The 11,743-nt window shown below is 35.6% G+C and overlaps 1 non-coding gene and 1 pseudogene across 1 annotated transcript; both read right to left on the bottom strand.

Annotated features, from left to right (window-relative positions):
- Positions 1 to 4,553: 4,553 nt before the first annotated feature.
- LOC111908673 (uncharacterized) lies at positions 4,554 to 5,832 on the bottom strand (annotated as a pseudogene).
- Positions 5,833 to 7,603: 1,771 nt separating this feature from the next.
- Positions 7,604 to 7,710, bottom strand: LOC111908677 (small nucleolar RNA R71). The gene has a single exon (XR_002855950.1). It is a non-coding gene; the product is annotated as a small nucleolar RNA R71 (small nucleolar RNA).
- Positions 7,711 to 11,743: the final 4,033 nt, after the last annotated feature.

Below are 11,743 nucleotides of genomic sequence, written 5' to 3'. Positions count from 1 at the left end.
GGACATGCATAATGAGGAGTAAACCTAGTCAACTAGCGTACTTGTACCCTAACAATACATCTATATATCCTACCATGTAAAGGATATATAATAGGATACATGGTATGGTAAGTAACTCAACTACACTGAAGAACTGGAGAATCCCAACAACACTCTCACACCCTGTGCTGCTCAAAACTAAGAACCGACTAACACCAAAAGAGATAAATCCTCAATCATCGACCCAAATCCTCCAACTTTGACCCCAAGTTAAACCTGTCAAAAGTCAATGGTCAACAAAAGTGAATGCTTAACCAAGTCAATAGCCACCACGATGTGGAGACCTCTTGTCCACGTCGCAGGCATGAGAGGACAAAAGAGACGACATGCAGGATATTGCCGCATCGTGGCCATGTCTGGACAAAAAACTCATGAAGCTGGACTCCACTACATCTTGGTCATTGCTTAGTTACATCATGGCTACTGGCAGATTCTAGAATTCTTCATTAAGAGCTTAATCCTTACAGATCAAGGCTCAAAACTTCAAATCTAAACCTTCTCATTGATTTAATGGATAAAGTATCCAACTTTGTCCATTAAGACCTCACTCCAAGGCAAGATCTACAAGCCTAATTCCATTAAGTCGTTAATATGTCCAAAGCTTTCTCAGGAGCACAAGATAGACCCAAACATGACTCTTTTCTCATTTTTAGAAACCTAATGACCATTTGAGAGTCATAACAAGCTCTAGAGTTCCTAAAACACCAAGATCATACATGGAAGGGACCAAAATCATCCAAAATGAACTCAAACTTGAAACAAGAAGATCAAAGGTAAAGGTAGGAACGTTATACCTTCAATAAGTTAGAAATTAGAAGAGGGTGATAGATCCAATCAAGTGTCTTGCTTCCTTGCACCAATATGAACTTCCTCCTTCCTCAAGCTTCACAAAAATCCAAGAACAAGCTCTTCAATCAAGAAAATAAGCTCTCAATAATGCATGGAGGCTAGGGTTTCGAAATGAAGAGATGGAGGCTGATGGAGGTGACCTAATAGATGGATTAAGATGCTTAAATATGGGAAAACCCTAAAAATCATGGGCTTGGGCTGCTACCGCCACCATGTCATTACATACTACTTGCCACATCATGGTGTCCATCATAACATACGCATAATACAAGCCATGCCACATTGTGGCATTCCATGCACCACCTCGTGGCATATGGTTTTCCTCAAAAACCATGTTTTGTCTCCTTTAGGTTACCAAATGATCCATACTGCAAAACAGGTTTTATATTTATTTCATTATACTACCTTAAAAGTAAAATAATCCTACGAAAATAAATATTCGTCTAATGGAAGCTAACCTCACCGACGAAATTAAATTTGGGTCGTTACAATTCTTCCATCCTTAAAAGGATTTTGTCCATGGAATTTTCAAATCACTACTTTAGTCTTTGATATGTGCAGATTTAGTCATATATTTCATACACTATCTTAATGCTTTTAGCTACATTTATGCTTATTTTGGAACATAAGGTACTTATTATGGTTGAAATTTATTTTGTAGTAGCAAAGACATGCTTGGGATAAAAAGGAAGAAAATGAGGAGTTGGAAGTAGGAAAATGCAGGCTAAAGCAAAAAGAAGACCAAAATCCTGAAGACCATCACTTGGTGATCATCCACCACGACGTGGTAAACAGAAGATTCTCGACCAATAAGCTGACTTGGAGAATACAAGATTTAATGGAAGAACACAATATGGTGCCTATTTACCACGTCCTGGTGGTTAGATTTATGACATCTATATATATCTAAACATTAGTTCGAATGGTAAGACTCCTAACCGATTTTCTGAGAAATATTGCGACTAAAACCTTCTGGAAAACCCTAGGAAGATCAGAATTCGGTTGGAGCTCTAGAGTTTAGGAGATATAGAAGAATTCTACAAAGATCTATTCGGTTTGTTAAACACTACTCATGTCCAATCTTATTTGCATGGATTTTGTGTATTTTTTTACTATTATGAGAGGCTAAAAACCTTATACTTCTGCTGGTGAAGATGAACATGATCCTATTGTGTTGATTTCGACTTTTGGATGTTATATGCTGATTTTACTTGTGTTTGATAATTAAAATCCTAGCATGTTGAAGTTCTAGTTTATATTGCTTCTTAATCAAGTTCTATGTGATAGATGATCATTCTAGTTGCATGAATTTGTAACATAATTGTTTATGATCATTAAATAATTGGTGATAGGATTAACCACATCTTAGATTAGGTAATTAAAGCTAGCAACTTTAACTGTGTTAAAGAGCATAATTAATCTTAATTTGATCTTGTTTGCTTAACTTGATCATAGGAAAGTAACTATTAGATTTATCATTCATAGTCCAATTTGTGCTTATATCGGTATAGTGTTTAACTTATGCTTGACCATTTAATGGTAATTCATAAATTGATACATCTAGGTATTTGATCATAATAACTAGATACTGAATTGATAATCAATATATCCCATCTACAAGAAATCAACCATATGAGAAGGGTAAATCGAATCTGAACAGAAGTACCGTTTAAATCTTGAAGTAAATTTGTTTTTATTTGCTAATTTGGTAGTGATTTGAATTAAGTTCTTCTGATATTGCAAAATCAGTAAAAAAAACCCCACTTATGTTTATTTTCTTAGTTTAATTAGAAATAGTTATCTTAATTAATTAATTTCTATTCCATGAGTTTGACACCCTACTTACCCAAGCTATTCTAGAACCCAAATAGTTACACTACGTATAGGTGCATACATTAGTTAAGTTAGTTAGGTTATAATTTTAAAACTAGTAGGTACTTTTGTGTACATCTGGTAAACCCGGCTTACCCAAGCTATTCTTTAAACCGACTAGTACACCCAAGGATCCAAAACTCCAATAATTCCACCATTAAAAAGGTCAAGAATCAACTTTCTACAAGAAGAAAGAAAAGAAGGTCGTCGAGTCAACTAGCACCACTACTAGAAAAACAGCCTTTTACGACGCTCATTGCGCGTCGTAAAAGGCTCAGACGACGCGCAAATGCGTGTCAAGGAAGGCCCTGTCATAAAGAGAGACGACGCGCTTTTGCGCGTCGTCTATAGACGACGCGCATTTACGACGCTCATTTACGACGCGCAATTACGACGCGCGTTTACGACACGCAATGCGTATCAAGGAAGGCCCTGTCATAAAGGAAGATGACACGCATTCGCGTGTCGTAACCTTACGACGCGCATGTTAATGACACGCAATGCGTATCAAGAAAGCCCCTGTCAAGAAAGGCCATGTCATAAATGAAGATGACACACATTTTTGCGTATCGTAAATTTAAATGTTTAAAAAAAATAAATTTATATATTTTATAATTTTCAAATTAAATTTGCATTTAATTTCTCATAATAGAAATAAAATAGCATATACAAAAAATACAATCCATTGCATAATATAAAATAAAATTTCATACTCAAATCATAAAAGGTAAGATGAAAAACAAAATCAAAGATATAGTTACACCAAATTCAGAAAACAATTACCCTAGCTACATTTGTTCTATTTTCTATCCCACTCCAATCCACTTCCCTAGCTGCATGTGCTATCAAACTCCATCTAATTGTCCTTGCACAACCGAACAAACAAACATGACTATCAAAGATATAGTTATGCGAATTTCAGAAAAAAAATACCCACCTGAACATTTGTAGAGTCTATATCTATTCGTAGTCGTCTGGTACTTCAGCAAACATGTATTACCTTTGAGGATGAAAAACATTAAGGTTGGATCCATGGAAACTAGAAATCAAATTTTCAACTTATGAGAGAAATTAAAAGGTAGAAATTGAAGCTTACCTACCTGTTGTAGCATCCACATAATACTCCCACATCCATTTCATATAACATTTTTTACACAACTTCATTTGACCACCATATGTACATATATTAAATTCTCAAAGCTCTGTTTTAATTTGCTTTTTAAATTGCATGAAACATTGAAACCCATGTTAAGCCTTTATATCATATAAAAATTAAATAACAGATTGTAGTTGAAACCCATGAAAAATGCTAATTCTTGAAAATTCATTACTCCAAACCTGTTTAGACTGATCATTACAACCACCTAGAATGCTCCACACAGCTCCAAAAGGTGGCAGCAAGCTCCACACAGCTCCAAAAGCATGGGAAAAAATTTGAGACCAACAAACACAACAACTAAGCAAAACACAGAGCAGGGGTAAAATGGTCAAAAAGGCAGAAAACACTTCAAAGTTCAAATAGCAACCGTACGTAGCAGGTTAATGATGTAGCTATAAAATTAGCAATTAGATACCTAAGAAAGAAATCACAAGTTTCCCCAAGTTTCCCCTGTTCCAACAATTAATAAAATCAATAATTCACAAATTAGGTTAATGATGTAGCTAATTTTTTATACTCACAAGAGAATAAGGGAATAAGTGATGCAATCGATTTCTACATGACAGAGTCAGAAAGAAGACCGGGTGTGTTGTTGTTCTTATAACATGCCTTGCTTCAGAACCCACACCATGTACTATCTCTGGTTCACTTTCCTGCAATATAAATCCAACATGAACAGATTATCAATAACAACTGATGATATATAAGAATTTTATGAATGATATATAAGAAAAGTTATGATAAGGGAAAAGGAACTTGCACTCACTCTTTCATCATCATGTTCTACCTTGTCGCATCTCAAGCATCTCTCTCCCGAGCCAGTCAACTGAACTAGATAAATAATTCAAGCCGGTAACAACTCTGGAACTGCCAACTCCGCCATGTCCAAGGTTGGTAGAAGCCATTTAACACCTGATGAATAGCACAAAGGTGGCAACGACTGTTTCTTTAGTAACTTCCAGGAAGTTTTTTATAAATGTCAACCAAGGGTATAATGGACCAAACTTGAAATAAATTTATATTTATCCCTGACATGACGTTGAAGTTTTCAACCTCGAGTGTCAATACCAAGCATATCCCTGGAACTTTGTGCTGTTGGATCGATGTATATCAGGAGCTGTAAAATCAAAAATAAAAAACATTAAATATGAGTAAATGCAAATTGTAACTTACCAATAGACATTAACTATGAGTAAATAAAAAATCAAGAACATCATCAACCAATAGTTTGATACCAATAAATTCATCACGATTAGCAAGGCTTCTAGCAAGGCTAATTGCTCATTCACTATAATCTATTCCAGTGAGATCAGAGAACCTATTTATACTAACATCAAAAGTAATAAAGAATGATTTATCAATTATCATCGTACCAAAAGGAGGAATAAGTGTTATTATGTATAATACTATACCCCTGTTTAGCAAGCTCTTGAAGAAGTAGCCCATTGCCTGTTCCAACATCAAGAACACTCCATCTTGCTAAATCTTTATCCTCTTGACTAACAGACTTAGAGTCATCAATTTTATGTTGAATTTGTAAATGTCTTTGTGAAATGTCAGCACATAGTCCTTTTTTCCATGAAGCAACCATTTCCATGACATCTGCCCCAAACCTTTAGAAAGAATTTAAAAAGTCATACAAAAAAGCATCTTGTCAAAGAAGGTATATGTCATAGTCAATTAGATATGCATACCAAACTTCACCAGCATCCCCATGTTCACGAAAATTTGTCAATTCATGTGCATATGTTGCATCCCAGTAACTTTGATACCCCAGATGATTACCTTGGTTAAAGCTTTAATTTACTAAACCTTCAATTGGAACTGAAGAAGCATAGGGCACTACCCTTGCTGTTGTAATTGATGATTGGGACCCATTTTGCCTAGCAATAACAGATCACAGATGTGACCATTATTGCAACTAAATGAGCTTCAATTCCATTCCATATCTTCAATTCCAACTCTCAAACGCTAAATGGTAATTTTCTCCAGCACTAGCAACTTCAGGGTAAGATTGACAAGTTGATTTAGTTAATGAAGAATCATGATCTTGAAACTGAATTTCAACTAAACAACACATGGGTGTCTTCAAAGTCAAGATCAAGAACTAAAGACGATGGAATTTTCTAAAAAAGAAAAACATTAAGAACAAGAACAAAGGCAAAAGGATTAGATGTTTAAGAATCATAACCCTAATTTGTTTACTAATCACAGATAAAAATGCCCAGATTGGGAAGGAAAATAAACATGCAGGTTCCAAAAATCAAGAAACCCGAACAATTTATGAAGATCTTATAAAATCAAAGAGCTAAATCCAGATAAATTCTAACACTGAAAGAAGAACAAGAAAGGGGTTTAAAAGATTAAAGATGAAAAAACATGAAAGCAGAAATTATACTCTATGGAGGAGAGACTTACCTAAAGTCGCAGGAGAAGAAGTGTTTATGCAATCAGAGTAGTTTTAGGGTTTCCTTCGGTTACTCCCTTCATGTCTCCGACAATCTCCATCTATGGAGGAGAGAGATGAGAGAAGACACGGTGGAGGGGGAGAGACGAGAAGGTGGATGCAAGCGCTTTCCAGAACCAGAATCCAATGTTGGAGAAGATGCAGCAGATGCAAGCGCTGTTGTGGTGCGATGTTGGAATGGTGGAGTCCGAGAGAAAAAACAAATTATGATGGGTAGCTATCATTGTTGGTGATGTTCGATTCATCAGAAGCCCTAGTTCTTCGCTCAATCGTCTATTTTGTGAAAGAAGACATTACCATTGCAAATGCGTTATGTTTGATTAGGGTTTACACAGAGAAGGAAGTGAAAGTCGATCGCAGAGGAAGGGGTTGCAGAGAGAAGGAAGGGAGAGAATGAAATCGATTTGGCGGGTGTAGAGAGTACACAGGGAGGATGGCGGGTGTTCAAAATTTTGGGGGATTTCATTTTCCCTCGGACACGCGCGTTTCTTAAAAAAAATATAAAACGACATTCACAGATGACGCACAAGTGCCTTCCGTGTTTTTAATATTTTTACATCAGACACTAATTTAAAGGCACTCAGTAATGCGCGACATAAATCCTTAAAATTTTTGAAGAGATGACACTTTTTTAATGTCACTCTCTAATGCGTAACATAAATCAAAGAGCGTCGTGTTTTGCGCGTCGTAAAAGGTTGTTTTTCTAGTAGTGCACTTTCCAATCCAAAGATTTCAAACTTTTTGAAAAGACTCCAAATAGTAAGGAAGTAGGATACGAACCAAAAGCATTTACAATGAAAATTCAGGAGACGAGATAAAGTGAGGTTGAAGAGATGGCAGATATCACGACCATGATGATGGGGGAGTATAAGAAAAGGTTGCGTAACGACAACGGTTCAGGTCTTGTGCCACCCGAGATTCCAGCTGACAGGGGTTTTGAGCTCAAGGAGAACATTTTATTAATGCTCAAGGACATACCTTTTTCCAGGAAAAATTATGAAGATGCTTTCAAGCATATTGATGATGTTTTGGACATTGCTAATTATTTAAATGTCCCAAATGTTTCAAGAAATGCAGTATTACTAGGAATGCTTCACGTGACATTTACTAGAGATGCAAAGATATGGTTGAAGTCATTAGCTCCTAGAACAATAAGGACATGGGATAACCTTCATGAAGCATTTATCAAGCAATTTAGTCCTCCCTCCAAGATATCTATACTCAAGAAGAAGATAGCCAACTTTCAACAAGAAATGTGAGAGTCATTATACGAAGCTTGGGAGAGGTACAAAGGCCTTTTAAGAAATTGTCCCCAACATGACTTGAACATGCAAAAAGAGGTCTCTATTTTCTATGATGGGGTGAGTGTTACAACAATGTAACTCCTTGATTCTCAAGGACCAATAACAAAGAAAGAGCCAACCACCCTTAAAGAGTTAATTGAAGAATTTGCAAAGCACTTGAGAGAATATCGTAATTCACGAGAAGATATTATAAGGGGAAATGGCAATAGAGGGAACCAGAACATGGAAGCAGTATTGGAAAAATTAGAAAATATGGATCAAAGAATGACAAAATTGGATCAATCTATACATGCTATAAGAGTTAGATGTGACAATTGCAATGGGCCACATTTAACTAAGCATTGCAATTTGGATGAGCACGGGAATAAGAAAGCGCAGGTGTTTTACTCTAGTGCTGATAAATATGATGAAGATTGGAGAAAGCCAAAAAAGGAGTGGTTGCCTTTATGACGAGTACAAGAAGCAAAAGGACGAGAAGCATAGGCAAACCGGTCGAGGATAATATCAAAAAGTAACCACTACCCGAGAGGAAGATGGATTTTGAGTCAATGCTTAATAGGTTTATGGAAGCCTCTGAAAAAGGCATGATTCTAATGATTCTACCATGATAAATCATCAAGCTTCCATCAAAAAGATCGAGACTCAACTTGGGCACTTAACAACACTTGTTAACGAGAGGTTACCTCCTACAAATCCCGATCCAAAATCACAACATCATGTAATGGCAATTTACACTAAAAAAGAAGTTCATTTAGAGCCATTAGTGATCCATGATACAACTACTATACATCCTGATCCATATCTGGAAGAAAAGAAGGCCGAAGCAGAAAAAGAAAAATCAGAATCGAGTTCTAATGAGTTACCATGTCGTGGTTACTGGAAAACCAAAAATCTACTCCTTTAAATTCGTACCAGCCTTCTTTTTCCATTCCCATCTTGATCTCTTAAGCATAACCAGGAGCCAAAAGAGAATAAGTTCATGGAACAAGTACCATCTCTTTCAATTAATTCTACATACCTCAAATCCATGGCTAAGCTTCCTAAGTTTTCTAAATATGTGATGAATAGCCGAAAAGAATTGGAGAAAGCATCCACAATCGTGCTTAATCAGATATGTTCAGCTGCAATAATTGATGGATTGCTAATAAAGATGGAAGATCCTGGCCGATTAACTTTGCCTTGTGAATTTGGCAATTCTACTTCAATAAATGCTTTAGCTTATTCGAGGGATAGCATTAATTTTATTCCATATTCATTTTACAAAAATATCGATCTACCTGTTGGGTTTTGGTCCTAAGAACATCCTATGTGCTCATACAAACCCTAATGCTTGGATCTAGGTTTATCTATTGTACATGCATGTTATCCAAAACTATAAACCCTAATTCTAGCATACAAGTAATCATATTAGATATTAGAATAGGTTTATAATGTTACCTTGATTGTTATGTAGCAATAACAATCCCAATTCCTCCTTGAATTGACTTTGGAAGGCTTAGAGTCACAAGTGTCACTCCTCTAATGGTTCACAAACACCATAAGCAAGAGGATGAAGAGGAGAGAGGTTAGAGGCTGCCCAAAAACGTGTGAAACCCTAGAAGGTTGCTTAGCCACGTTTTTGGTCCTTAAGGGATCTATATATAGTGAGACAATTAGGGTTATCTAACATGGAAACCCTAATTTGGTTGCTTAAGCCCTAAGCAACCCATGGAGCCCTTTCTTAAAGCCTTTGGACGATTTCATATGGGCTTCCCCCATAGAATTCGTCCACCTTATAATAAAAGACAATCCATGGCCCAAATTGCAATTATCTTATAATTACAATTCCAGTCCCTTAAGTTTAATTAATCTCTTTTAGTTACAAAATTAATTACCAATTAATTATTGACTAATATTAATTAAACAATATGATTTCTCCTTTAATATATTATTCTCGTAATATATTAATAAATCATATTTAATCCTTTCTCTCCATAATTCATCCTATCAAGTTGCTTTGGTGAAGGAAACCCAAAAGGACCATGCACCATCGGGTCAAGTACATACCAAAATAGTTATGGACTTAGACACTAATCCAACAGTCTCCCACTTGGATAAGTATAATAACTATTATGCGTATGACTTCAGATCCTGATCTGCAATCGTAGCTTTCCAAAGCCGCTGTCAACTCTGATCATATCAGATACGCGTGTCCTTAGATAAGGTATCATATATTCCTCCGTTCTAGATATCATATGAGATATGATTTCAAATCATTCTCTTTGTATTATATCTCGATTCCCGATTTATGATGACTGACTAATTGAACAAATCAAATTAGCCCTAGCCCGGCCGAGCATTTACGTTTATCATCACTAAATCATCGAGGGGCCCAAAGATATCGCTTTTATCCTACTTTGGATAAAAAGGAACGGATAAACTTTGATACAATGCTTGCTTGCACTCACTAACCAAATCACACACAACAATATGTTTTATAACACCAAGTTACTAGTGCGTTTACATATTATTAATGTGCAACCGATTTATAAGATACAACTCACACATCTCGGTTTCAAGAATATAAGATGTTATCGTCTCACTAATCACTCGTGATACAATTTCATGGAGTGATCCAAGTGAGCGTGGGTTTAATCCAATGCTCAAATCACATTCATAAGTACTCATGAACGTTGCAGCAAACATTTGCTTATGTCTAATGCTCTTTAGACAATCCACACACCAATTCACGACAGTCTTCATTCATATCTACTTCCAACATATGAACGACTGTGGCTCGTTTGAATAATTCGATTATTCTTAATAAACTCAATTATTCTGGAAGTCAAAACATGCAAATGTGAAACACAAGAATAATACTAATCCCATATGGCCTCAAACCTTTGAGTATAAATAAAACGCCTTTTATTTATCACCATATTGATTACTCATTATTTGTCGTTTCGGTTAATCAACTTCTAACTTGAATTAAAACACTTGTCCCATGCTCCTAGCATGCACACAATGTTTACCTATGGTTCTTACTTTGTGAAATAGATCAAATTGAACACATTTCCAATCTTTCTCATTTCACAACTCCAAATCCTTTTCCATAAGTGAAAGAATATCAAATTCTTGCTACTTATAGAATATGCTAGATTCTAACATTCTATGCAACTATCCTTTCGTAATGTCACTGCACCAAAGTCACAAAGACTATTGTCAATGATATTACAAAGTCCTCTATCGGAGATTGTTACAAGACAATTCCTTAGATATGATGTCTCTCACTCAAAGTACATTCCTTTGAACATCCTTTTGCATAAAGGTTTCTAATCTAGACATAGTTATTTCAATATTCAATTCCCCATATGGACACGTTTCCATATTTTCCATATGACAACTCATTCTTAATAGAATCTTTTCAATTCATGATAATGTCGATATTGTCCATCCAATATGGAAACATTTCCATATTTTCCAATACTATACTTCCAACTACTCACAAGCGACCAATCCTCGTCGAACTTTGGATTGTCCTTTGATAGTTGTTTAATTATTTCAGTCAAAACCGATTCTAGTCCTTTTTCCCTCTAAATGCGCTAGACATTTGGAAAATTTTAGAATGGTCAAACATTAAAGCATTTGCAATCGATCCTATACCCGAAGCGTATGGGACACGACGCATAATGTTTTATTTGCTATGTTCTCAAAATTCGAATTGTGAAGAGGAATGCCGTAATAATAATCGAAATTTTAAGAACACACTATGTACCCTTGACTAAATTTATTAACATTTCTCAACCTAAACCTTTAGATTTGAAATGAAGCATAATATTCTCTCCTTTAATTATAGCAAAACAACTATTCCATCCTTACAACTTTGCAAAGAATGACTCTTGTTTTCTATAATTAATATTGCCAACTTGCAATACTTTCCTTAATAATCATACAATCATAACATTTATGCTCCCACTATCATGATGATTATTATAAAACATAACACTTATGCTCCCATTAGCTTCGACATGTATTCATAAACATCTTAACTTTTAGAAAAACAATACCTATTGA

The sequence above is a fragment of the Lactuca sativa genome, chromosome 3, assembly GCF_002870075.4.
Source record: "Lactuca sativa cultivar Salinas chromosome 3, Lsat_Salinas_v11, whole genome shotgun sequence".
Lineage (NCBI taxonomy): Eukaryota > Viridiplantae > Streptophyta > Magnoliopsida > Asterales > Asteraceae > Lactuca > Lactuca sativa.
The sequence above is the reverse complement of the archived record's forward strand: the minus strand, read 5'-3'. Positions and strand labels throughout refer to the sequence as shown.